At 37.6% G+C, this 27,124-nt stretch overlaps 1 protein-coding gene and 2 pseudogenes across 2 annotated transcripts in view; 2 read left to right on the top strand and 1 right to left on the bottom strand.

Moving 5' to 3' along the window:
* The window catches only part of SPIDR (scaffold protein involved in DNA repair), a 469,654-nt gene that overhangs the window by 391,052 nt on the left and 51,478 nt on the right, over positions 1-27,124 (bottom strand). The gene's annotated exons all lie outside the window — the stretch shown is intronic.
* LOC144235091 (E3 ubiquitin ligase RNF121 pseudogene) lies at positions 12,423-12,923 on the top strand (annotated as a pseudogene).
* Positions 12,984-14,348, top strand: LOC144235092 (small ribosomal subunit protein uS5 pseudogene; annotated as a pseudogene).

Genomic DNA, 27,124 nt, shown 5'->3' on the forward strand with positions numbered 1-27,124 from the left:
AGATTCTTCTCCCCCCCCCCCCCACAACCTCCCAGCTGGCTTTAGTAAGCTTTATCTTTGATTTTTAGTAGTTTCATTATGATATGTCTTGGAGAAGGTCTTTTGGCATTAATAATCTATTAGCTTATTGAACTTAGATGTTCAAGTCTTCCCCCAGGCTTATGAAGTTTTCAGCTATTATTTCTTTAATTAAATGTCTACCCCCTTCTTCCTTCTCATCTCCTTCTGGAATCTTAATTATTTTGATGTTTGCCCTTTGGATTGAGTCCCATAAAATCACATAGGCTTTCTTCATTAATTTTCATTCTTTTCTCTTTGTTCTCTTCTAACTAGTTCTTACCAAATTCCTACCCTCTAATTCACTTACTCAATTTTCCATGTGTTCTACTTTACTACTTGCTATTGTATTATTCACCTCATTCACAGAGTTCTTCAGCTCCAGATTAGGCTATTGGTTCTTCTTTACAGTTTCTACCTCTTTTGTAATGAGTTCATTTCTTTTCCCTAATGTCATTGAACTGAGTTTTCTTGTACCTTGCTGAATTTCTTCAATAAAATTATTTTTAATTCTTTATAAACTAGATTACAGTATTTTATATGTTTGGGCTCAGCTGTTAGAAAATTACTGATATCTTCTGGTGATGACATATATTCTTTTTATTCAGTTCCTTATATTTTTGTGTTGCTGTTTCCACATTTAAAGTATGTTTGTTGGGGCGGGGGAGGGGGACACCTGGCTGCCTCAGTCTTCGCTTTGGGAATGTGAATTTGAGACTCATGTTGGGTGTAGAGACTACTTAAAAATAAAATCTAAAAAATTAAAAATAAATAAAGTGTCTTTGTTGGTTATCTTTAGATTACGGTACTGTTTCTTGGTGTGGCTTCACTGGGGTTTCCTAGGTTTATCATGGATAGATCTACTCCACTCTTCTTGCTCCCCCTTGTGGCAGAACTCTAACCTTTGTGTTTCCTCCAATTCTTATAACTCAGCAGGCTGGCTACAGGGAATCTCTGTTTTTCAGAAGGTAGTGCTATAGCTCCAATTTGTGGTTTCCTCCCTGATGGCTAACCCTGGTTGATTTTTCTGATACCTATTCTTTTTTTTTTTTTAATGTTTATTTAGTTTTGAGAGAGAAAGAGAGAGACAGAACATGACTGGGGGAGGGGCAGAGAGAGGGAGACACAAAATCTGAAGCAGGCTCTGGGCTCTGAGCTGTCAGCACAGTATCAGACACAGGGTTCAAACTCACAAATGGTGGTGCGATCATGACCTGAATCAAAGTCAGACACTCAACTGACTGAGCTACCCAGGTGCCCCCGATACCTGCTCTTATTGCCACACTTGTAAGTACATATAAAGAATTGGCTGCATAGTTGGGGAAGGTGTGCATTTAGCACTCAGGGCACTGGGGGTGACTGTGCACCTAGTGGGAAGACCCTCAAGTGGAATACTTCATAAAAGTTTTTGTGCAGAGGGGCGCCTGGGTGGCTTAGTCGGTTAAGCGTCCGACTTTCGCTTAGGTCATGATCTCACGGTTCGTGGGTTCCAGCCCCGCGTCGGGCTCTGTGCTGACTGCCAGCTCAGAGCCTGGAGCCTGTTTCAGTCTGTGACTCCCTCTCTCTCTGACCCACCCCTGCTCATGCTGTCTCTCTCTCTCTCTCCTAGAAATAAATAAAACATTAAAAAAATTTAAAAAAAAAGTTTTTGGGCAGAATTCCCACTGAAGTACTGGAAGCAGAAAACAAGAACCACATTTGTTTAATACTCTTTAATATTCTTACCTGCTTCCTTCTCTTTCTCCTCCCTCTGCCCTCACCACGGAGCCCCTGCCTCAAAATCAGGGTGCCTGTATAGAGAAATGGGTTTATCTGGCTGCAACACACACAACTGGGATAGCTGGATACTGAACTCACCATTTCACACCTCCTCTACATAAATCTCCACTTTCAGACAGCTTACCAGTATCACCTTGAGGAGAGAGGAGGCTCTGGCATAGTACCTCTCCTCTGCATCAAACTTATCTCTATATAGCTCTGACGCTGTGCTGGAATGTCCTCTCAAGCAGACAAAACTTCTACAAATTCTTTTTTGCTTATGGATATCTGCCTAGGTGAGCAGTCCCCAGGTTTTTTCCCTGGCCAGGCAAGTCAGAGTGGGGCACATTCACTGACTACCTTGCATCCATAATCGTTTCAAGGTCTTGTTTATTTTCAGATGCACAGGTGGGCTAGAAGTCTCCCAGAGCCCTGGGCAGGGGTGCCAGAGGCACTTTTGCTTGTGAATGGATGTCTAATTATTTGTTAAAACTATTTTGTTAAAAATAAGGAAGAATGACTCATATGCCCATGGTGCTGACATTAATCATCAATATATCCTTAACTTTTTAAGGAACTGCCATGCTGTTTTCCAATAGCTAGGTGAGTTTGTATTCCCAAAAGCAACATATGAGCATCCAGTTACTCCTAATTATCATTAGCATTATGTGTTGTCAAGTTTTCTGGTTATTATTGGTTTTTCAGTCATTCTAACAGACGTGTTGTAGCAAGTGTACTTTACACATGGGAAATCACACATATGAAACTTAATTCTTATTTTCTCCTAAGGAATCAGAAATTTAGATAACAATGTATCAGCATTCCTGTAAGGCAACAACTAGTTAGAACTACTGCTACCTTTACATAAACATATTCTTTCCAATATATCACAACCCCTACCATTCCCAATTGTCTATGTCTGTCTGCTTCACACATTCAAGTTATCTGCCTGATCTGCACAGCCACTTGAGTTTAAGGCCCACATACAAATATTGGTGGAAGCCTAGTATGTGAAACCTAGCCAAACCCCCAAACCTTAAATACACATCCTCAGGTCCTTTCACAATCTTGTCCCAAACCACCTTGATAATTTCATCTTGTAACATCTTCTCGATCCTAGAATCTTATACTCTTAACTTGCAATGATACTTAAATATGCCTCTCAATCCCTAGCTCTTATGCCACTTAATCCCATATTTCCTACTTTATGAAATCTTGCTCAGTCTTCAAAATCCAAATCTCTTTCCTCTCTGAACTCATCTAGTTTCTGCACACTGGTTTTGATAACGAAGACCTGAAAATAAGAATCAATTTATTTAAAAAGTTATTTCTTAAATCTTATACTATGCTTTCAAATTTAAACTTTCACTTAAACCAGCAATCCTCAAGCATAATATGATGTAGGATGTGGTCAACAGCAGTGAAAAAATGTAAGATACGGCCATTAACAATACAGTTCAAAGGTTTACATTTGCCTCCTTGTTTAAGAAACTAGAGTAGGATCACATCACACATTCTCTCTTACATTCCAATAGGCTTTCTTGAGTAACAAAGTCAGGCATGAATTATTAGCTAGTACCAGGAACACACATAACTTTGAAAGTATGACACATAAATTATATTAAATGTTATTCTTCATATGTATCAAATTTAAAAAGCAGTTTAGAACCACCAGTCTTGCCATTATACTGTACACATTGCCACAAGTAATCTCTTTCCATTTAGGGTTTCTTCTTGGGAATCTGGAAATTCTCTTTGGTATAATTTACTTAATCTTTCTTCATATAAATTTCATTCTTTAAGATGGGGGTGATAATAATAGGAAGTTCCTGGATTATTATTTAAAAAAATAATATACATGAAATGACCTAGCAGAGTGTTTGCTAGAGACAGGTTAAGTATATAATAAATGTACTAGAAGCATTTTACCTTCACTTCATCAATTCACTGATTCAGTCAACATTTGGTGAGTATCTACCACATGTCAATCTCTGTGCTAGGTACTGAGAACGACATATAAATCAAAGGTCAGATTAAAGAAGGGATTTACAGTCTCTTCCTGAATACAAAAAAATCTAACTCTCAAATACCGGGAAGCCAAAAATAGATAATAATACCACTTTTATTTTCCTATTTCTTAGTTTTAATACCATCATCAAATTTTTATACTGGAAACAATACAATATAGAGAGGCAAAACAACATGCAACTAAACAATTAACAGGTCAGCCAAGAAATCATTAGAAATTTTTTTAAAAGTACATGTAGACAAATTAAAGTGAAAATGCAATAGACCAAATCTTTGGAACATAAAAGCAGTTCTAAGAGGGAAATTTATAGTGATATTGGCCTACCTCAAGAAAAAAGAAAAATCACAACAGCCTAACCCTCCACCTAAAGGAGCCAGAAGAACAAAGCTAGTAGAAGGAAGGAAATAATTAAGATTAGAACAGAATAAATGAAATAAACACTAAAAAACCCAACAACAGAAAAGATCAATAAAATCAAGAGCTACCTCTATGAAAAGATAAATAAAATTAATAAACCTTTAGTCAGATTCATCAAGAAAAGAATGAGGCAAGACTCAAATAAATAAAATCAGAAATTAAGTAGGAGAAATAACAACCAACACTACAGAAATACAAAGGATTGTAAGAGAAAATCATGAAATTTTATATGTCAAATAAAACTGGACAAACTAGAAAAAAATGGATAAATTCATTAAAACATAACAATCTTCAAATACTAAATCAGGAGGGGCCACCTGGGTGGCTCGGTTGGTTAAGTGTTTAACTTGGGCTCAGGTCATGATCTCATGGTTCGTGGGTTCGAACCCCATGTCAGGCTCTGTGCTGACAACTCTGAGCCTGGAGCCTATTTTGGATTCTGTGTCTCCCTCTCTCTCTGCTCCTCCCTTATTTGTGCCCTCTCTATCTCTCAAATAAATAAACTTAAAATTAAAAGACCTGAATCGGGAAGAAATATAAAATTTAAACAGACTAATTGTTAGTAACAGTAATAAAAAAAACTGCCAACAAACAAAGTCCAGGATCAGATGGCTTCACAGGTGAATTCCCCCAAACAAAAAGAGGAGAAAGAAGTTTCCTGATCCATTCTAAAAGGCGAGCATTGGGCGGGTAGAACTCCCCTATGACCCAGCAATGGCAATGCTAGGAATTTACCCAAGGGAAACAGGAGTGCTGATGTATAGGGGCACATGGACCCCCATGTTCATAGCAGCACTCTCAACAATAGCCAAATCATGGAAAGAGCCTAAATGTCCATCAACTGACAAATGGATCAAGATGTGGTTTATACAATTGAATACTACATGGCAATGAGAAAGAATGAAATCTGTAGCAACATGGATGGAACTTGAGGGTGTTATTGCTGAGCACAATAAGTCAGGCAGAGAAAGACAGATACCATATGTTTTCACTCATATGTGGAACTGGAGAAATTAACAGAGGACCATAGGGGAGGGGAAGGGGAAAATAGTTAAGGAGAGGGAGGGAGGCAAACCATAAGAAGACAAACGCTGAGAACAAACTGAGGGTTGATGGAGGGTGGGGGAGGGGGGAAAAGGGGTGATGGGCATGGAGGCGGGCATTTGTTAGGATGAGCACTGGATTTTATATGGAAACCAATGTGACAATAAAGTATATAATAAAAAAATAAAATGATATAAAATATTGGATAGAAATACTTAATGTTTATCTATTATCTAATCATACCCATGAATATTCTTTATTGACTTAAACACCATCTCTGTGTTCTTCATTATCATATGCCTTCATTATCATATGCTATTCCTGGTTAATTTTGTAACTCCCACACAAGAAAAAGGTAACAATACTGTTGTTACTCAGGATGCCATGGCTCTTAGGACATACTGGCATTAAACAACATAAATCTGTTGAGTTCCTTAATACCATTTAATGTTGGTTACATCATTGCTAATGACACTGTATCTTTCATTATAATGTCTATGAACACTAATTTCCATTGTCTCTGTCAAAGTTTGTGAGATTTTTGTTTGAAATCTCAAGCCTCGGGGTGCCTAGGTGGCTCAGTCAGTTAAACGTCGGACTTCAGCTCAGGTCGGTTAAGGACATGATTCAGCTCAAGGTCATGATCTTGCAGTTCATGGGTTCAAGCCCCACATCAGACTCTGTCCTGCCTGCTGAGAGCCTGGAGCCTACTTCTGATTTTGTGTCTCCCTCTCTCTCTCTTCCCCTCTCCTGCTTGTTCTCATTCTCTCATTCTCTCATTCTCTCTCTCTCGCTCAGAAATAAACAAACATTTAAAATTTTTTAAAAAAGAAAAGAAAAGAAAATCTCAAGACTTAACTAAATATACGACAATGTATGAATGAGAACTTGCTTTCTGGTCATGTTAAATTTACTCTTAGGATTTCATAGCATAAAAGTAGAACACATCTTCTGACCATGTCCACTCTTAAACTCTTCACACCATTATTAGAATGTGACCTCTTTCAATGTGGAAAGCAAGCCTGCCTCTCATACACCACTACTCACCCACAGGAGGGTGTGTAACAAGAGGACAGAAATTGAAAGGCTAATTCTAAAATACATGCAGAAATGCAAGAACCCTAGGATGGCCAAAACAATCTTGAAAAAGAAAAACAGAATGAAAAACTCTTAACTTCCCAATTTCAAAACCTACTACAAAATGAGCAAAAGATACACATACATATGCACATACAGAATGCAATACAGAACCTAGAAATAAACCTCAAAATAAACCTATACATCTATGGTAACCTGATTCCTGACAAGTGTGCCCTGATATTTAAATGTGTAAAGAATAGTCTTTTAAACACACAGTGCTGGGGCAACTGTATACCCACATGCAAAAGAATAAATTTGGACCTACCTAACACCACCTGAAAAATCAACTCAAAATGGACCAGACACATACATTTAAGGGGTACCTGAGTCAGTTGAGCATCCAACTCTTGATTTTGGCTCAGGTCATGATCTCACAGTTGTTGGATCAAGCCACGCATGGGCCCTCATGCGGAGTGAGCAGGGAGTCTGCTTGGGACTCTCACCCTCTCCCTCTCTCATTGCCCTCCCTCCCAAATAAGTAAACTTAAAAAAGAAAAAGAGCTAAACTCCAAAACCATAAGAATAAAATATAGATTAAATATTCATGACCATATATTATACAATGATTTCTTACATATAACAAAAAAAACACAAGCAACCAAAGTGAAACAGATACACTCTTTAAAAATAAAAATGTCTGTGCAACAGAATACAGTACCAAAAAGTAAAAAGACAATTCACATATGTGAGAAAATATTTCCAAATCATATATCTGATAAAGCTTATTTATGTACACAATATATTCAGAATTCATATAATTCAATACTAAAACCATAACTAAGCCAAGTGAAAAGTGGGTGAAAGATTTGCATAGACATAGCTCCTAAAAAGACATAGAGTAGTCAATAAGTGCATGTAAAACAATAAGCTAAACATCATTAGCCATTAGAGAGGTACAAATTGAAATGAAAATGAGATCCACCTTCACAGGAGGTCTGTTGAAAAAAAAAAAAAACTCGGAAAGTGGGGAATAGCTACTTTGTCAAGGATATGGAGAAACCAGAACATTCATAAATTGCTAGTGAGAAGGTAACATGGTGCAGCCACTCCAGAAAGCAGTCTGATGGCTCCAAAAAATGTTAAACATAGAGTAACCATATGAATCAGCAATTCCATTTCTACAGAACATAAAACAGATATTCATAGAAAAACTGGTACCTGAATTATATAGGAGTATTCCTAACAACCAAAAAGTAGAAAAATTCACATGTAGATCAACTGATAAATAGAATTTAAAATAAAGTGGGGGGCCCCTGGGTGGCTCAGTCAGTTGAGCATTCGACTTAGGCTCAGATCATGATCTCATGGTTCCGTGGGTTTGAGCCCGCATCCGCCTCTGTGCTAACAGTTAGCTCAGAGCCTGGAGCCTGTCTTCAGATTCTGTCTCCCTCTCTCTCTGACCCTCCCCTGCTCACGCTGTCTCTATCTCTCTCTCAGAAATAAAAACCAAAAAGACAAAACAAAAAACCTTAAAATAAAAAAGTGGTATATCTATACAATGGGGTATTATTCAGCCACAAAAAGAATGAAGGACTAATACCTTATACAACATGAATGAACACTGAAAAGGATGCTTAATGAAACAATCCAAACACAAAAGACCACATACTTTATAATTCCATTTACGTGAAAAGTTTAGAATAGACAAATCCATGGAGACTGAATGTAGATTAGAGAGTTCTGCAAATAAGGAAAGGGAAGAATGGGGATTGACTACTAATGAGTAGAGTTGACAAAAATGTTCTAGAATTAGAAAGTGGTGACAGTTGCACAACCTTAACTGATAAATACAACTATATACTTCTGAATGGTACACTTTAAAAAGGAATGTTTTTTGTTGTTTGAATTATATTTCAATATTTAAGTGTAAAGGCAGGTATGATAAAAAATGTCTCATCAAATGCAAAATATCACTAAAGATAAATTATAACGTACAACCAAATAGAAATCCTATAGCTGAAGGGCTCCTGGGTGGCTCAGTCAGTTAAGCATGACTCTTGATTTTGGCTATCTCACAGTTGTGAGATTGAAAGCAAGTGACCTCAGAACACACACAAACCCACATGAAAAAATACTGTCAATGAAAGTAATTTTTAAGTAATATAATGTTTACTCTTTGTCTTAACTGATTTTAAAAACAACTGCATAAAACAGTCTGTATATAATTGTACTGCTGCACCTATAACATATAGAAATGTAATACATCTATCAATAATACAAAAATGGTAGGTGCAAACAAACTGTACTGAATCAAGGAAATGTTCACCACATGATAATGTGATTCCATGGAAACAAATGAAGAGAACAATAAATGATAATAGAGACCATATAACACTTTATAAAAATATACTCGCCCTCCTCTCCACTTCTATAAAATACATAAAACTATATCAATTCATAAATGGGAAAAGGCATTAATGGTTTGCAACATAGACAAATATATGTAACAATAACAGCACAAAAAAGTGTTTAAAGAAAACAGAGCTATATAAATTTCTATCTCACTGGAATAAAATTATTATATATGAGGGACATTCAGCTAAATTAATATATATACAGTAAACATTAGAGCAATCTCCGAGAACATAAAAAACCTTGGAGAAAAAAACCATTAGAGGAATTATGTTACAATAGAAAACACCACTTTCCTGCAAAAACAAAAATCAAGAAAAAAAACAGAGAAAGAATTAAAAATAAAAACCTTGACATAAAAAAAAATAAATAAAAAGTGGAGGAGTATAAGGACTTCCAGGGAAGATAGTGGAGTAGGCTTACCTCACCCACAGATACAACTAGGGTCTAATCACACCACTGTACATAACCCAGAAAACAACCCAAAGACTGGCAGAATAAACTCCACAACTAAATAGAGACGAGGCCACATCAAAGAGTCAGAGAAAAATTGGGAAGCTAAATGGGTTCTCAGAACTGGGGCTGGGGGAACACCTGGAAAGAGAAAAGAAACAGACTCCCACATTGGGGTTTCCCACAAGGGGAAGACAAATCCCCATACCATTTGGATTTGAACCAGAGGCATTGAATTTCATGAGTTTTTACAACCAGCAGGACTTAAAACCTAAAGTCTTAACAAATCAGCCAGCTTGGCTCTGGGAGAACAGGGAGGACAAAAAGAAACTGGGTCCCTGCCCTTAAATAGACAGCATAACAAACAGCCCCCTGGAGATGCAGCACAGAAGCAGCAGCTAGAAAGGTGCCTCTCACATGAAAGTGAGAGTTATTTACTAATCCTAGAGCCTGACCTGGAAGGGACAGAAATTGCTGGGGAATTCCTACAAGAACAAAGGAACAAGGAGGTGCCACTTCCCTGCCCCACCCTCCAGGCAGTTTAAACATCTGGTCACCTTGGGACCAGATAAAGGGACTTGCTACAAAACTTGTTAGCACTGCCACCATCCCCTCCTTCCCCTCTCCCCCCACCAAATCCCGTACTGTGCTTACATCAATCCACCCCTCTGAACAGCTTACTTCATTCTGGGCATGGTAGGGTCCCTCCCACAAAGGAACGGCTGCATACAAAGTTTCCTAGCACTGCCAGCCAATCCAATCCCAGCCGCCTCCACCTCACCCCCCACCCTCCCACTCAGTGCTGTGCTTCCTTGAATCAACCCTTTCCAATATGCATTTGGTGAGAGCCTGTAGACTGGTGCCGCAGGCCTGGCAGTGTGTCCAGGACCACTCCAAAGTTACTCCTGCCCTGGACAGAAGGAAAGATAACCACATACCAGTCAGACAAAGGCTCCAGGAGCAGGCTGGAAGCACACAAGTGGTCTGACTACAGGTCCCGCACACCAATAAAACTTTCTCAGGGGATAACACAGGGAAAGCACCCTGCAGTTTGGTACAAGTCTGGCAAATGTACAGTCTGACTCAACTAAGCCCAAGGCATCCCACTGACTCACTAACACCACAGGGAACAACACTGCCTACAACAGGCAAAGAGCAACTGCACATGATTGGACTGAAAGAACAGCAGAGCACATGCATCACAATGAGACACACCTGAAGTACCAGGTTGTAGTAAACAGGGGTGAAGACTACATGGCAGGGCACTATAGGACTTCAGAAGGCCATTACTTTTCAGTGAAGAAGATATAGCTGCCTTTCTTAACACAGAGAAACACAGGCAGAGATTTAGACAAAATGAGGAGACAGAGGCATGAGATCACTAATGAAAGAACAGGACAAAGTCACAGCAAGAGACCTAAGCAAAGTGGAGATAAGTAATATGCTTGAAAAAGAATTTAAAGTAATGATCATAAAGATATTCCCTGGATTTGAGAAAAAAAGTGGAGGGCATCACTGAGATCCTTAACAATGAGCTAAAAAAGAATCAGAGATGAAGAACAAAATAAATGAAATTAAAAATACACTAAATGGAATAAACAGACTAGACAAAGCAGAAGGACAAATCAGCGACAGGGAAGAAAGAATAATAGAAACTAATTAAAATGAGCAAGTGAGAGAAAAAAATGTGCAAAATTAGAATAGATTTAGGAAAATCAGCATACTATCAGGCATACTAACATTCACAGTATAGTGATTCCAGAAAGAGAAGAGAAAGAAAAGGGGACATAAAACTTATTTGAAGAAATAATAGCTAAAAACTTCCTGAATCTCAGGAAAGAACTAGAAATCCAGATCCAAGGAGGAGGGGGCAAGATGGCGGAGAAGTAAGGAGCTCCGTACTTGCACTCGCGCCCATACATCACACAGAAAAGATCTGAAGCCATTGGAAACCTTACAAAACCTGAGAGATTGGGNAAAATTAAAAAATAAAAAAAAAAGAATTAACACCAATCCTTCTGAAACTCCTCAAAAAATAGAAAAGGAAAACTTCCTAACTCACTCTATAAGATCAGAATTACCCTGATACAAAGGCCAACCAGAGACATTATCACAGAAAAAGAAAACTACAGATTAATATCCCTTAAAATATAAATCCAGCCGCATATTGAATGAATATGTACCATGATCAAGTGAGATACATCCCAGCAAAGAGTGGTGTATATATATATATATGTATGTATGAAAAACAATTAATGTAATACACTACATCAATGGAATGAAGGGGGAAAAGTAACAGGATCATTTCAATTAATGCAGAAAAAGAACTTGACAAAACAACTCTTTAATGATTAAAAAGAATCTAGGAATAGAAAGGAACTTCCTCAGGGTACCTGGATGGCTCAGTCGGTTGAGCATTCAACTTTGGCTCAGGTCATGATCTCACGGTTCCTGAGTTCGAGTCCCACGTTGAGCTCTGTGCTAACAGCTCAGAGCCTGGAGCCTGCTTCGGATTCTGTGTCTCCCTCTCTCTCTGACCCTCCCCTGCTCACACTGTCTCTCTCTCTCTCTCAGAAATAAATAAAACATTATTTCAAAAAAAGAAATTTAAACAGACTTCTTTAAGCTGAAAATAAAAAGTGCAAATTCATAAGAAAACATATTAAATCAACCTCGGAGTTTTCTGTACCAGCAGTTTTCAGGTGGCTTGGAAGATGACAAAAGCTGTGACAGCAGAGAACAAGTTCCAAATCATTAGGAACCTCTATCTGTGCAGTTTTACTGTGAAATAGAGGGGGAACAACCCACATCTAAAAGAGGGTCACCATATAGTAGGAGCAAAAGTGTCTCTGTTTCCACTACACCAGGAGCAGCTGAGCCACCACCAAAGTAGCCATGAGGATGAAGATCACTTCAGTGTGCATGGCTTCCTGACCACAGTGCTTGGTATACACACGTGTGTTCTCAACCCTCCGTTGTTCCTCTGGGGAGGAGGCTGACATAACAACCTCATCCAGCTTCTGTTTCCTAGCAGCACTTCCTCCAACCTCAACCTCTACCACTGCCGCCATTTTCATTGCTAGTACAGACAACTCCAAGGTCAGCCTATAAGTGGTTCCTGTTAATCTATAAAAATCATCTATACCACCATCATTGTTGGCTATGTGGCTTCATGTTTACCCTCTCTGATCTCCATTTATTATTCAAAATCAAATCAGAAGATGCCATGGACTTTGGCATTTCTCTCCTCTTCAGAGGCCTCTACTATGGAGTTCTTGAAGGAGACTGCAGAAACGTGTGCAGACTAGATGGCATCAATCACAGCGTTCTACAGTGAGTTGCACATGCCTATTAAACATCTCTTAGTGTGTGTGCCATGTGTGAGCAGCAGATCTTTGTGGATGTCAGTGAAAAGTCATCAAGAACATATATAAGCAGTCTTGCAATCAAGTATTCCATGAGTTCTGCATCCTCGGCTGGTGCATTATCAGAAAGAAGTAGGCATGTCCCTATTACAAAGAGAAGGCAGACCTCAAAGGATGTTCAGCAACCACTAGGAGAGGCCTCACATCATGTATGGGCAACTGATGGGTTGGGTTCAATACTTGGTAGCCTAGCATCCTGTCATCATTGGCCTGGTGTAGGCATCAACTACATCCTGGGCCTGGAATAGTCATGAAGACAAGCATCTATTCACTATGGACCTAGGGCACTCTCCTCCCTGCCCTCCAAGATGTCCTGGGTAGGAAAGATGCAAAAGGCACTTGGGCCACTCAGGACCTCTCCAGCTGTGTCCCAGTTGGGGAGGAAAATGATGGAGAGCCAGCCAGTGGGGCTGTCAGCAGTGGGGGCTTCTTAAAAGAAAATTATTTTGATAAATTAAAAAACAAGAAAAGATATGAAAGTATAAATATCATTAGTAAAGGTAAACATATGGTAAAAATGATGGATTAATCACTTATAAAGCTAACATAAGAATTAAAAGACAAAAGTAGTAGAAATAAGTATAACTATAATGATTAGTTAAGGGATACACAAGATAAAAAATATGTAAAATGTGACATGAAAACCAAAAAACATGGGGTAGAGGAAGTAAAAATGAGGAGTTTTAGAATGCATTCAAGCTTACATTATCAACTTAAAGTAGTTATAAATAAATAGAGGTTGTTATACTAAGCTTCATGGGAACCACCAGGCAAAAACCTATGGTAGATTTCCAAAAAACTGTGAGAAAGGAGATTATTCTCTGAGCAAACAAATGGCAGATGATGTCAGTGCTCTAAGAGGGCCAAGAGCATTGGAATGGGAGGTCACAGTGGCTTCCATGGCAGTTTCAGCAGCAGCAACTGGACCAGGTACATGGCCACAGAACTCACAGAGGTAAAGCCAAAGACAAGGAGTGGTTCCTCACCACCAAGCTGGGCTACCTGGTCAAAACATGAAGACTGACTCTCTGGAGGAGATCTATCTCTTCTCCCTGTCCATCAAGGAATCTGAGATCATTATTTTCCTGGGGGCACCCCTCAAGGATAAAGTTTTGAAGATTACGCCTATGCAAAAGCAGACCCCTACTGGTCAGCAGACTAGGTTCTAGGCATTTGCTGCCATTGGAGATTATAATGGACAGATCGGTCTGGGTGTTAAGTGCTCTAAGGAAGTAGCTACTGCCATCTGTAGGGTCATCATCATGGCCAAGCGTTCCATCATCCCCATGCGGCAAGGCTACTGGGGAAACAAGACCCGCATTCCCACACTATCCCATGCAAGGTGACTGGTTGCTGTGACTTTGTGCTGGTCCACCTCATCCCTGCCCCAAAAGGCACTGGTACTGTCTCTGCCCATGCCCAAGAAGCTACTAATGATGGCTGGTATGGACAACTGCTACATCTTGGCCAAGGGCTACACTGCCACTCTGAGTAACTTCACTAAGACCACTTTTGATGCCATTTCCAAGACCTACTGCTAGCTCACTCCTGACCTCTGGAAAGAGGCTGTGTTCACCAAGTCTCCCTATCAGGAATTCACTGACCAGCTTGTAAAGACACACACCAGAGTCTCCGTGCAGAGGACCCTGGCTACAGCTGTGGCCACCACATAGTTTTATACAAGAAAATAAAGTGAATTAGAGCCTATTAAAAAAAAAGAAGAAGAAGGATTGTGAGAAAGGAATCTAAGCATATCACTAACAAAATCATCAAACCACAAAGGAAGAGACCAAGAGAAGAAAGACACAGAAAGGAACTACAAAACAGCTAGAAAACAATGAACAAAATAGCAATAAGCACATACTCATTATAATTACTTTAAATACAAATAGGCTAAATTCTACAATCAAAAGACATAGAGTGACTAAATGGGTTAAAATCCTCCAGAATAGATCATATGTTAGGCCACAAAATGAGTCCTACTAAATTTAAAAAGATTGAAATTATATCAAATCATCTTTTCCAACCACAATAGTATGAAACTAAAAATCAAGTATACACTGCTTACAAGAGACTCATTTCAGATTTAAGGACATACACTGACTGAAAGTGAAGGGATTAAAAAGATGTAACATTTGCAAATACTTATGCACCCAAACTAGAACATCTAAATATATAAAGCAAGTATTAACAGACCTAAAGGGAGAAACAAACAGCAATACAATAATAGTATAGAACTTTCATACCTCATTTTCATAACAGATAGATCCTCCAGACAGAAGATCAATAAAGAAACACTGGACTTACACAACACATTTACCAGATTAACTGAACAGATATATACAGAACATTCCATCCAGTGCAGCAGAATACACATTCTTCTCAAGAGCACATTGAACAACCTCCAGAATAGATCACATGTTAGGCCACAAAATGAGTCCTACTAAATTTAAAAAGACTGAAATTATCAACCATCTTTTCCAATCACAACAGTATGAAACTAAAAATCAACTACAAAAAGAAAACTGGAAAATTGACAAATATGTGGAGATTAACACATACTACTGAACAATGAAGAAATCAAAGGAGAAATAATAAGATTCCTTGAGACAACAGAAAATGGAAATACACTATACCAAAACTTATGGGAAACAACAAAAGCAGTTCAAAGAAAGTTCATAGAAATACTAACCTCAAGAAAGAAGAAAAATCTCAAATAAACAACCTAACATTATACTTTATGGAACTAGAAAAAGAAGAACAAGTTAGGTGCAAAGTTAGTAGAAGAAAGAAAATAACAGAGTGGATATAAATTATATAGACTAAAAAGATAACAAGATCAATGAAACTAAGAGCTGGTTCTGTGAAAAGATAAATAAAATTGGCAAACCTTTAGCAAGACTCAGCAATAAAAAAAAGAGAGAGGACTCAAAATCAGAAATTATAACTAAACACAGAGAATCACAAAATACTACAAAGAACAATTATATGCCAACATATTTTACAATCTACAAGAAATGGATAAATTCCTAGAAACATTCAACCTTTTAAGACTGAATCATGAAGAAATAAAAAATTTTAACAGACTGATTACTCACTGGTAAGGACATTGAATCAGTAATCAAAAATCTCCCAACAAGCAAAAGTCCAGAACCAGAGGCCTTCACTGGTAAATTCTACCAAACATTTCTCAAACTCTTTCAAAAATAGAAATTATGCGTACACTTTCAAACTCATTTTACACACAAGAAAAGACAACATCCCTGATGTATGTAAATGCAAAACTTCTCAATAAAATATTAGCAAACCAAATTCAACAATACATTAAAATTCTCATTCACCACAATCAAGTGGGTATTGTTTTGGGGATGCAAGGTGGTTCAACATCTGCTAATCAATCAATGTGATATACCATATAAATAAAACAAAAATCATTTGATCATCTCAAAAGATGTAGAAATAGCATGACAGAATTCAACATCCATTTATGATCAAAATACTCAATAAAGTGGATATAGAAGGAATGTACCTCAACATAATGAGGGCCGCATGACAAGCCCTGCTAACATCACTTTTTCTCTAAGATCAGCAACAAAACAAGCATGCCAATTCTCATCACTTTTATTCAACAGAGTACAGGAAGTCCTAACCAGTGCAATTAGGGAAGGAAAAGAAATAATAGGCATCCAGATTGGAAAGGAAGAAGTAAAATGATGAGTATTTGCAGATGATATGATATTACATATAGAAAATCCTAAAGATTCCACCAAAAAACGGTAGAATAAATGAATTCAGTAAAGTTGCAGAATATAAATATGCAGAAATCTGTTGCATTTCTACACACTAATAACAAAGTAGTAAAAACAGAAATTAAGAAAACAATCCCATTTACAATTACATAACAAGAATGAAATACCAAGAAATAAATTTAACCAAGGAGGTGAAAGACCTGTACAATGAAAAATGTAAGACACTGATTAAAGTAATTAACAAAGATAAATAAATAGATATTCCACTCTTTTGGATTGAAAAACTTAACACTGTTAAAATGTTAATGCTACCCAGAGCAATCTACAAATTCAATGCAATCCCTAAAATTTACAATGTCACTTTTGACAGATATAGAACAAATGTTTTTAAATTTGTATGGAACCACAAAAAAACCCAAATAGCCAAAACAATCTTAAGAAAGAACAAAGCTGGAGGTATAACATTCCTAGATTTCATATTATATTACAAAGCTATCGTAAGCAGGGATGCTTGGGTGACTCAATTGGTTAAGTTTAAGACTCGGTTTCAGTTAAGGTCATGATCTCATGGTTCCTGGAATAGAGCTCCATGAAAGCTGAAAGCATAAAGCATGATTGGGATCCTCTCTCTCTGCCTCTCCCATGAACAGACTCATGCTAGTCTGTTCTCTCTCTCTCAAAATAAATAAACTTAGACCTGCATTTAAATTTTTTTAAAAAAGCAAAAAACAAAGCTATTGTAATCAAAACAGTATGGTCCTAGCTTAAAAACAGACAAATGGATCAATAGACCACAACACAGAGCCCAGAATTAGACCCAGGTATATGTGGTCAACTAATCAATTAATTTACAACAAAAATGTCAAGAATATAAAACATGGAAAGGATAGACATTCCCTTCAATAAATGATTTTGAGAAAATAACCACCACATGCAAAAGAATGAAATTAGACCCACAATCTTACATCATACACAAAAATCAACTCAAAATGGATTAAAAACTTGATTGTGAGACCTGAAATCATAAAACTCCTAGAAAAAACAAAGATGGTACACTACTCACTATTGGTCTTGGCCTCTGAGGTTCCGATCTGGCTGCAAAAGTAAAGGCAACAAAAGCAAAAAAGAACAAGTAGAACTGTAACATGCTAAAAATCTTCAGCACAGCAAAGGAATTCTTCCATAAAATGAAAAGCCAACATTCTATGTGGGAAATCCCGTATTTGACAAAAGTTAATATCCAACACATAAAGAATTCATACAACTCAACAGTAGAAAAACAACCTGACTAAAAACTGAACATTTTTCCAAAGAACATACTGATGGCCAAGAGACACATTAAAAGATGCTCAATATCACTCATCATCAGAGAAACGTACATCAAAACCACAATGAGGTATCATTTCACACCTGTTAGAATGACTATAATCAAAAAGACAAACAATAACAAGTACAATAAAACCTTGGTTTGCAAGCCTACTTTGTTCCAGAAACATGCTTGTAATAAAGCACTTCTACATCAAAGCAAATTTCCCCATAATGGTAACTCAGAGGATTCAATCTGCAGCCCCAAAAATATTCATATAGAAATGATTACAACACTAAAATGTAATACAAAATAAAAAAGAAAAATAAACAAATTAACCTGCACTTAACCTTTGAAAACTTTTGTGGCTGGTGTGAGGAGACGAGAGAGGAGGGTTATTGTGTAGGATGACTTTCACTAACAGAATCACTGCTATCTATTGGCTTGACGGATAGAATCTTTCTTTTCATGTAACTTTAACAAGGAACCTATCCAATGATATTTCCTTTTGCCTCCTTTGAGGATTTTGAGTAAATGTGACATGGCATTGTCATTAAACAGATTCATCATTCTCATTGCTACAGCCTTATTTAGGTGGTGCTTTTCTACAAAATTTTGCACTGTTTCCCACATTTTATATATCTCCCTAATCTCACTTGAGAGATTCCTCTGCCTTTTTCTCTTCCTCCTCTGCAGACTAGATGCAGATGTAGACTTCTTATAAAATCTTGCAATTTTGCACTTACAAATCTTCTTACTGCCTTTCTTTTCAACCTTTTTCTGCATAGAGGCCATTGTATATGCTTGCATGAATGTTGACTACAGTATTAATAAACTCTTGTCATATACTGTATTTAAGGTAATGGCAATAAGGCAGCAGAGGAAAGATGGCAGCCTCATCTAGAATGAAGCAAAGCATTCCTAAGTTTACTCTTGTACAGAAAAGCAAAGGGTTGTCCATAGGTGCTTTGAAGTGACAAAAAACATACCCAGTTGTGGGTACCTTCCAACGTTCTGAAAAAAATCACTGATTGCTGCCAAACACTACAGCCTGAGACGGAGCATCCAAGCTTGGGAGACGATCGCCAACAAGCCCTCAGTAAAAGAGAAGAACCACTGGCTCAGTGGTGATCATGTGACATTTGGTGTCACCTAATACTCATATTGCAAGACTTGCTTATCAAGTTAAAATTTATTAGAAATGTTTGATCATCTTGCAAAACACTCACAGAACAAGTTACTCGCAATCCAAGGTTTTACTGGATTGCCAAGAGTGTGTAAAAAAGGAATCTAAATTTGTGCACTGTTGGTGAGAATCTAAATTGGTACAGACACTGTGGAAAACAGTATGGAAGTTCTTCAAAAAATTAAAAACAGAATCCCCATATGGTCCAGTAATGGTCCACTTCTGATATTTATGTGAACAAAAACACTAATTGGAAAAAACACATGCCACCCTAATTTTCACTGCATCATTAGTTTCAATAGACAAGATATGGATGCAATCTGTCCACTAACAGATGAATGGCTAAAGATGTGGTATGTATATAAAATGGAAGTGTTCAACCACAAAAAAAGAAAATCTTATTTGTGACAACACTGACACACTGTGAGGCCATTAGCTTAAGTGAAACAAAGAAAAAGACAAACACTGTCTTATATGTGAAATTTAAAAAAACAAAACAAATAAAAACATCTCCAAATTCACAGATACAAAGAATAGACTGGTGGTTGCCAGAGGCAGGGCTTGGAGGTGGGAAAAGCAGTGAAGATTTAAGTTTTCAGGTATAAAATAATTAAGTTATGGGAATGTAATGTATAATATGGTGACTATAGTTAATAATGTTGTACTGTATACTTGAAAGTTGCTAAGAGTAAATCTTAAAAGTCCTTATCACAAGGGGAAAAAAAGGTTTTTTTCTTTTTAAAAAATTTTTTTAAATGTTTTATTTATTTCTGAGAGACAGACAGCATAAGCAGGGGAGGGTCAAAGAGAGAGGGAGACACAGAATCTGAAGCAGGCTCCAGGATCTGAGATAGCTGTCAGCATAGAGCCCAAAACGAGGCTCAAACCCACAAACCGTGAGATCATGACCTGAGCCAAAGTCAGACACTTAACCAACTGAGCCACCCAGGAGCCCCCCCAAAATTTTTTTTTCTATATACATGGTGAGATGTTAACTAGACATTGTTGTGATCACTTCACAATATGTACAAATATGAATCATTATGTTGCACACCTAAAACTTATATAATGAAATATGTCAATTATAACAATAAAAATTTAAAACTGTATCAAGTGGTATTCCTAGAACTTGAAATAAGAAAAACACCATTATTACAAATATGGACCTGATCTTTTACAATTAATGTAAGCTTAAAGTGACTTAAAGTAATATAATGAAGACAGTCACACATACTTTAAAAAAAAATGCCTCTAGGGAAAAAAATGATTTTGATTGCATTAAATCTGTAGATTAACTATGGAAAATTACATTGTTTTAATTCCAAATTTGGTTCCATGCATATCATGGAACTATTAATGATTTACTTTAAATTCTATCATGGTTAGAAATTACATTCTTACAACTTCAATTTTTTGAAATTTATTGAAAAGATTTATGGATCAATATATGGTTTATCTTGGTATGCACAACATGTACACTTGAATGGAATGTGCATTCTGGTATATTCCAGTTACATGTGATGTTCTGAAAATGTCAATTCAGTCAGAGTGGTTGATACTATTTTTCAGATCATCTATGTTCAAACTGATTGGTTTTTTTCTAGGTTTTCTATAATTTATAGACAGCATGGTGTTAAAATTTCTGTCTGTGATTACAGCATTTACAAATTTGTGGCTGACATGTCTTCCTCCTAAGTGCTTTCATTATGAAATGCCCTTCATTATCTCCATTAATACTGGTTGAAATCGATTTTATCTAATATTAATATAACCAATCTAGCATTCTCATAATTACTATTTGCATGCTACATCTTATTTCATATTTTTTTAAATTTTTGTAAATTCAAGTTAGCTAACATACAGTTTAATATTGGTTTCATGAGTAGAACCCAGTGATTCATAACTTACATTCAACATCCAGTGCTAATCTCAAGTGCCCTCCTTAATGCCCATCACCCACTTATCCTATCCCCCCACCCACCAATATTTCAACTTCGCTTTTATCTCCCTTCCCTCCAGAGACAGATCTAGTGACCGAGGTCAAAAAAGTTGTTGCCTGTTTTCTCCTTTAGGATTCTGATGATTTCCTGTTTCATATTTAGGTCTTTCATCATTCTGAATTTATTTTTGTGTATCATATAAGAAGATTGTCCAGTTTCATTATTCAGCATATCACTGTCCAGATTTCATAGCACCATTTGTTAAAGAAACTATCTTTTTTCTAATGGATTCTCTTTCCTGCTTTGTCAAAGATTAGTTGGCCATACATCTGTGGATCCATTTTTGGGTTCTCTATTCTATTCCAATGATCTATGTGTCTGCTTTTGTTCCAGTATCATACCGTCTTGATGATTACAGCTTTGTAATACAGGCTGAAGTCTGGAATTGTGATGCCTAGAGATTTGTTTTGCTTTTTCAGCATAACTTTGGCTATTCGTGGCCATTGCTGGTTCCATACAAATTTTAGGATCGTTTATTCTAGCTCTGTGAAGAAGGCTAATGTTTTTTGATAGGGATGCACTGAATGTGTAGACTGCTTTGGGTAGTAGCAACATTTCAACAGTATGTTCTTATAATCCATGAGCATGGGGTATTTTCCCATTTTTTGTCTTCAATTTCATTCATAAGCTTCCTATACTTTACAGCATACACATGTTTTACCTTTTAGATTAGGTTTATTGTTAGGTATCTTGGGGTTTTTGGTGCAATTGTAAATGAGACAGATTACTTGATTTCTCTTTCTGCTGCTTCATTATTGGTGTATAAAAATGCAACCAATTTATATACGTTGACTTTGTATCCTCAACTTTGCTGAATTCAGGTAACAGTTCTAGAAGTTTTTTGCTGGAGTCTTTCAGGATTTCTATGTAGAATGTAATGTCATCCACAAAGAGTGAATGTCTGGCTTCTTCTTTGCCAATTTGTAGGCTTTGTGTTTCTTTTTGTTGGCTGATTGTTGAAGTCAGGACTTTCAAAACTATGTTGAACACCAGTAATGAGAGCAGACATTCCTGTCATATTCTTGACCTTAAGGGGAGAGCTCTGTTTTTGCCCACTGATATTAGTTGTGAGCCTTTTATATATGGCCTTTATGATGCTGAGGTATGTTTCTTGTATACCTATGTTCTTGACAGTTATCAAGAAAGGATGCTATATTTTGTCAAATGCTTTGTCTGCAACTATTGGAAGGTCATACGCTTCTTATCCTTTCTATACCAATGTGATGCATCATATTGATTGATTTGCAAACACTGAACCAGCCCTGAAGCCCAGGAATAAATCCCACTTGATCATGGTGACTAATTCTTTTAATGTACTGTTGAATTCAGTTAGCTAGAATTTTTGCATCTGGGTCCATCGGGGATATTGCCTATAATTTTCTTTCTGAGTGGGGTCTTTGTCCAGGTTTGGAATGAAGGTAATGCTGGCTTCATAGAATGAATTTGGAAGCTTTCCTTCCACTTCTATTTTTTTTTTTTTAACAGCTTGGGAACAGGTATTAACTCTTCTTTAAATGTCAGAATTCCCCCGGGAAGCCATCTAGCCCAGGACTCTTGCCTGTTGGGAGCATTTTAATAAACGATTCTATTTCTTTGCTGATATGCATCTGTTCATAGTTTCTATTTCTTCCTGTTTGTTTTGGTAGTATGCAATTTTCCAGGAACTTGCCCATTCCTTCCCAACTGACCAACAGTTCCCAACCGTTGATATATGATTTTTCGCATTATTCTGTTATAATTGTTTGTATTTCTGTGGTGTTGATTGTGACCACTCCTCTTTCATTTGTGATTTTTATCTGCTTGGGTCATCTTCTTTTTTGATAAGTCTGGCTGGGGGTTATCAATTTTGTTTATTCTTTCAAAAAACCAGCTTAGTTTCATTGATCTGTTCCATTGTGTTTTGGGTTGTTGTTGCTTTTTTTGTATCTATCTAGTTTATTTCTGCTCTAACCTTTATTTTTTTCCTTCTCCAGCTATCTTTGGGCTTTTTATGCTGCTTCTTTTCTATGTCTAGTAGAAACAAGGTTAGGTTGTGCATTTGGGACTCTACTTACTTTTTTTTTTTTTTTAACATTTTATTTATTTCTGAGAGAGAGAGAGAAAGACAATGTGATCAGGGGAGGGTCAGAGAGAGAGGGAAATACAGAATCTGAAATAGGCTCCAGGCTCTGAGCTGGCTGTCAGCACAGAGCCCGATCGGGGCTTGAACCCACGAACCGTGAGATCATGACCTGAGCCGATGTTGGACGCTTAACCGACTGAGCCACCCAGGCGCCCCTCTTCTTGCTTCTTGAGATAGGCCTGAATTGCAATGTACTTTCCCCTTAAGACTGCCTTTGTTGCAGTCCAAAGGTTTTGGACTGTCATGTTTTCATTTTCACTGGATTTCATGTATTTTTTTAATTTCCTAATTGCTTGGTTAACCCATTCATTTAGTAGGATTTCTTTAACCTTCATTTATTTGAGGGCTTTGCAAATTTTTTCTTGTGGTTGATGTCAAGTTTCATAGCACTGTGATCTGAATATAGGCATGGGATGATCTTGATGTTTTTGTACCTATTGAGGGCTGATTTGTAACTTAATATGTGATCTATTCTGGATAACGTTCCATGTGCACTTGAGGAGAATGCATCTTCTCCTGCTTTTAGGATGAAATGTTCTGAATGTATCTGTTAAGTCGATCTGGTCCAGTGTGTCATTCAAAGCCACTGTTTCCCTGATTTTCTGCTCAGATAATCTATCCATTGCTGTAAGCAGGGTACTGATGTCTCTTACAATTACAGTATTTTATCAATGAGTTTATGTTTATTAATTAGTTTATATATGTATCCTTCAAATTGGGGGCATAAATATTTACAATTGTTTTATCACCTGGATGGGTAGACCACTATGATATAATGTCCTTCTTCATCTCTTGTTAGTCTTCGTTTGTCTGATACAAGAATGGCTATTCGGCTTTCTTTTGATTTCCATTAGCATGATAGATGGTTCTCCATTCCCTCACTTTCAATCTGCCTGTGTCCTCACGTCTAAAATCAGTCTTTTATAGACAACATATAGATGGATCTTGTTTTTGTTTTTTTTCCATTCTGATACCCTATGTCTTTCGATTGGAGCATTCAGTCCATTTACATTCAGAGTGATTACTGAAATATATGAATTTAATTCATTGTGTTTCCTGCAGAGTTGGTGTTTCCATAATGTTCTGTGGTTCTTTGTAGTCTTTTTTGCTTTGGTCTTCCTTTTTTTTAATCTCCACTCAAAGAATCTCCCTTTAAAATTTCTTGCAGGGCTGGTTTACTGGTCACAAAATCCTTTCGTTTCTGTCTGGGAAACCCTTTTTATCTCTCCTTCTATTCTGAATGCCAACTTTGCTGAATAAAGGATTCTTGACTGCATATTTTTTCCCATTCAGCACACTGAATATATCCTGCCACTCCCTTCTGGCTTGCCAAGCTTCAGTGGACAGGTCTCCTGCTAACCTCATGTGTCTGCCTTTATAGGTTAAGGACCTTTTCTCCCTAGCTGCTGTCAGAATTCTCTCATCTTTGTATTTTGCAAGTTTCACTATGACATGTCATGATTTTGACCTGTCTTTGTTGATTTTGAGTGGAGTTTTCTGTGCCTCTAGGCACAGAATGTCTAGGCACTTGAATGTCTGTTTCTTTCCCCACATTAGGTAAGTTCTCAGCTATAATGTATTCAAATAAACCTTCTGCCTCTTTTACCCGCTCTTTTTCTTCTGGGACTCCTATGATATAGATATTGCTTCATTTCATGGAATCACTTAAGCTCTCTAACTCTCCCCTCATGACCTAACAATTTCCTTTCCCTCTTCTTTTTTTCATTCATTATTTTCCATAATTTAAACTTTTATTTCACCTTTTCTCTTTTCTGCCTCTTAAATCATCATTGTCACTGTATCCAGTTTGTTTTGCATCTCAGTTATAAGCACTTTTTATTTCATCCCGACTAGTTCTTAGGTCTTTGATCTCAGCAGCAAGGGTTACTCTGGTGTCTTCTATGCTTTTTTTAAAGCACAGTTAATAGTCTTAGGATTGTTGTTATAAATTCTTTTTCAGATATATTGTTTAAATCTGTTTTGAGCAAGTCCCTGGCTATGATTTCTTCTTGACTTTTCTTTTGGGGAGAATTCCTCTGTCTTGTCATTTTGGGTAAGTTTCTGTCTTTTTTTGTTTTTAAAAACCCTATTATGTTTCCTTACCTAAGTGTACTGCTATATTAAAAGGGGGTCATACACTGTCCAGAGCCTGGCCCTTCAGGATGCGTTTCTGGTATGTGCTGTCTGCGCTCTGCAGTTATGTTTCGGCTGTTCTTTCCCACTTGTCAGTCCTCTGCAGTGTTCACCCAAGCTTGCAGTGGTGGAGTGTTTGGACCTTTAACTACATGTGTTTTGATTTGTTTCTTGAAGTAACCCTGGAAAACAGGGGAGGGGAGGGAACCTGATCCCCAAAAAGAGAAAAAAGGGAACAAACAAAAACCAGAATCAAAAACCTCTAAGGCTGATTCTGAAGAAAGGGGGGGAGAAAAGGAGAAAAAAAATAAAGACTGAAAAGCCTGATCCCATAAAAAGAGAAAAGGAAAAGAAATGAACAGACACTGTGAGCTTGATTCCAAAAGAAAAAAAAGAAAAGAGACCTGATGGGAAGTGCTGGCTATGCTGGTCTGGAGGAGACGCCTGCTGTGTTGCCTCAGACACAGTCTCACCCCAGCAAATAAGCAATTGCCAGGCACGGGGAGGTGCGGGGTGGTGTCAGAGCTTGGTGTCAGCTGATCCCATTTCCACTGGAAACTGTGGTGTTGCTCTCTGAAGTCCTATCATGTTGGTATTGGAGAGAAAATAGCGCCACCCCAATCTCTTATCCCCAGACAGGAGATCTCACAGCCACGATGTTCAGGCAGCCCTCACAGATTAGCAAGGGAATGTCCTGCACCAAAGTGTCTTGTGTTTTTTCTTTGGTGCATGGCTGGGATTCAAAACACAAAGTCTTAAAGGCCCTGGCATGGCACAGATCTGTTCCCCTTCTCTGGAGTACACCCTTTCCACACTGTTGAGGGCACATGCAGGGGTTTTTGTCCTTGGGGAGGCAATAAACCCTCTTCAAAAGTACTCCAGGAAGGGGAAAGTTCTCTCCCAGTGCGCCCCGGAGAACTCTACACCATCCTACGTACTCTGGGGCCAGCTCCTTCCTCCCCAGGAGCGCATGCCATGGCTCCACTTCAGAGAAAGCCATGCACTTCTAAAACCTGAGTTGGAGCTCCAAACCTGTTTTGCAAAAAAGAACTGGGACACTCAGTACTTCCTGCTCTCAAGTCTGTGGTCCAGAGGTTTCCTCTTGTGTGAACTCGATGTCACATTTTCTCAACCCCTCTCTTTCTCTCCCTTTGTCTCTCCACAGAAAGGTTCCCTCCTCTCCATGGCACTGCTGTTTTTCTCTTTCCCAATTCACGCCCATATACCTCACACCTGCCATGGTGTCTCCCTCTAGCTGTGGAGCTCCTTCTGGCACTCTTCAGATCGATTTCCTGGGTCTTCCAAGTGACTGGACTTCAATACAGCCATGTTAGAGAGATGAGAAAAGCCCAGGATCCCTGGCTTCTCTGCCATTTTAACTCCACTTCCTCATACATTTATTTTTTTATCTGTGTCATTACATTTAAAATGCATTTCTAGTAGACAGCAGATACGGAGGTCTTACATTTTACCAATGTATCAATCTCTACCTTTTCAATAAAATACTTTATCAGTTTTCATTTAATGTAATTCTTGATAGGGTTAATCTAGGTCTATCATTTTGCTATTTGTTATCTTTTCATCTCATCTGTTTATGTTAATCTGTTACAACCTTTATATCTCCTTCTATATTCTCTGGATACACTTTTACCTCTATTTTGATTACTCTGTTGTTTTTAAGCTATATTTCTTTGTATATATTTTTCTTTTTTTAGTGTTAGCTGTACGAATCATAACATACACCTTTGTCATTTCACGGTGGACTTAGAGCTACTATTCCACCAGTCACATAAAATAAGAACCCAATAAGGCACATAATTCCATCTACCTAGCCCATCCCTATTCTATAGCTGTAATATTACATCAACATATGCCATAAATGCCACACCATAATGTAATTTTTTATTTAAATTGACAGGTTTCTTTTAATTGGTGAGGAGGAAACTTTTATTT

This window comes from Crocuta crocuta, unplaced genomic scaffold (assembly GCF_008692635.1).
Source record: "Crocuta crocuta isolate KB4526 unplaced genomic scaffold, BGI_CrCroc_1.0 scaffold381, whole genome shotgun sequence".
Classification (NCBI taxonomy): Eukaryota; Metazoa; Chordata; class Mammalia; order Carnivora; family Hyaenidae; genus Crocuta; species Crocuta crocuta.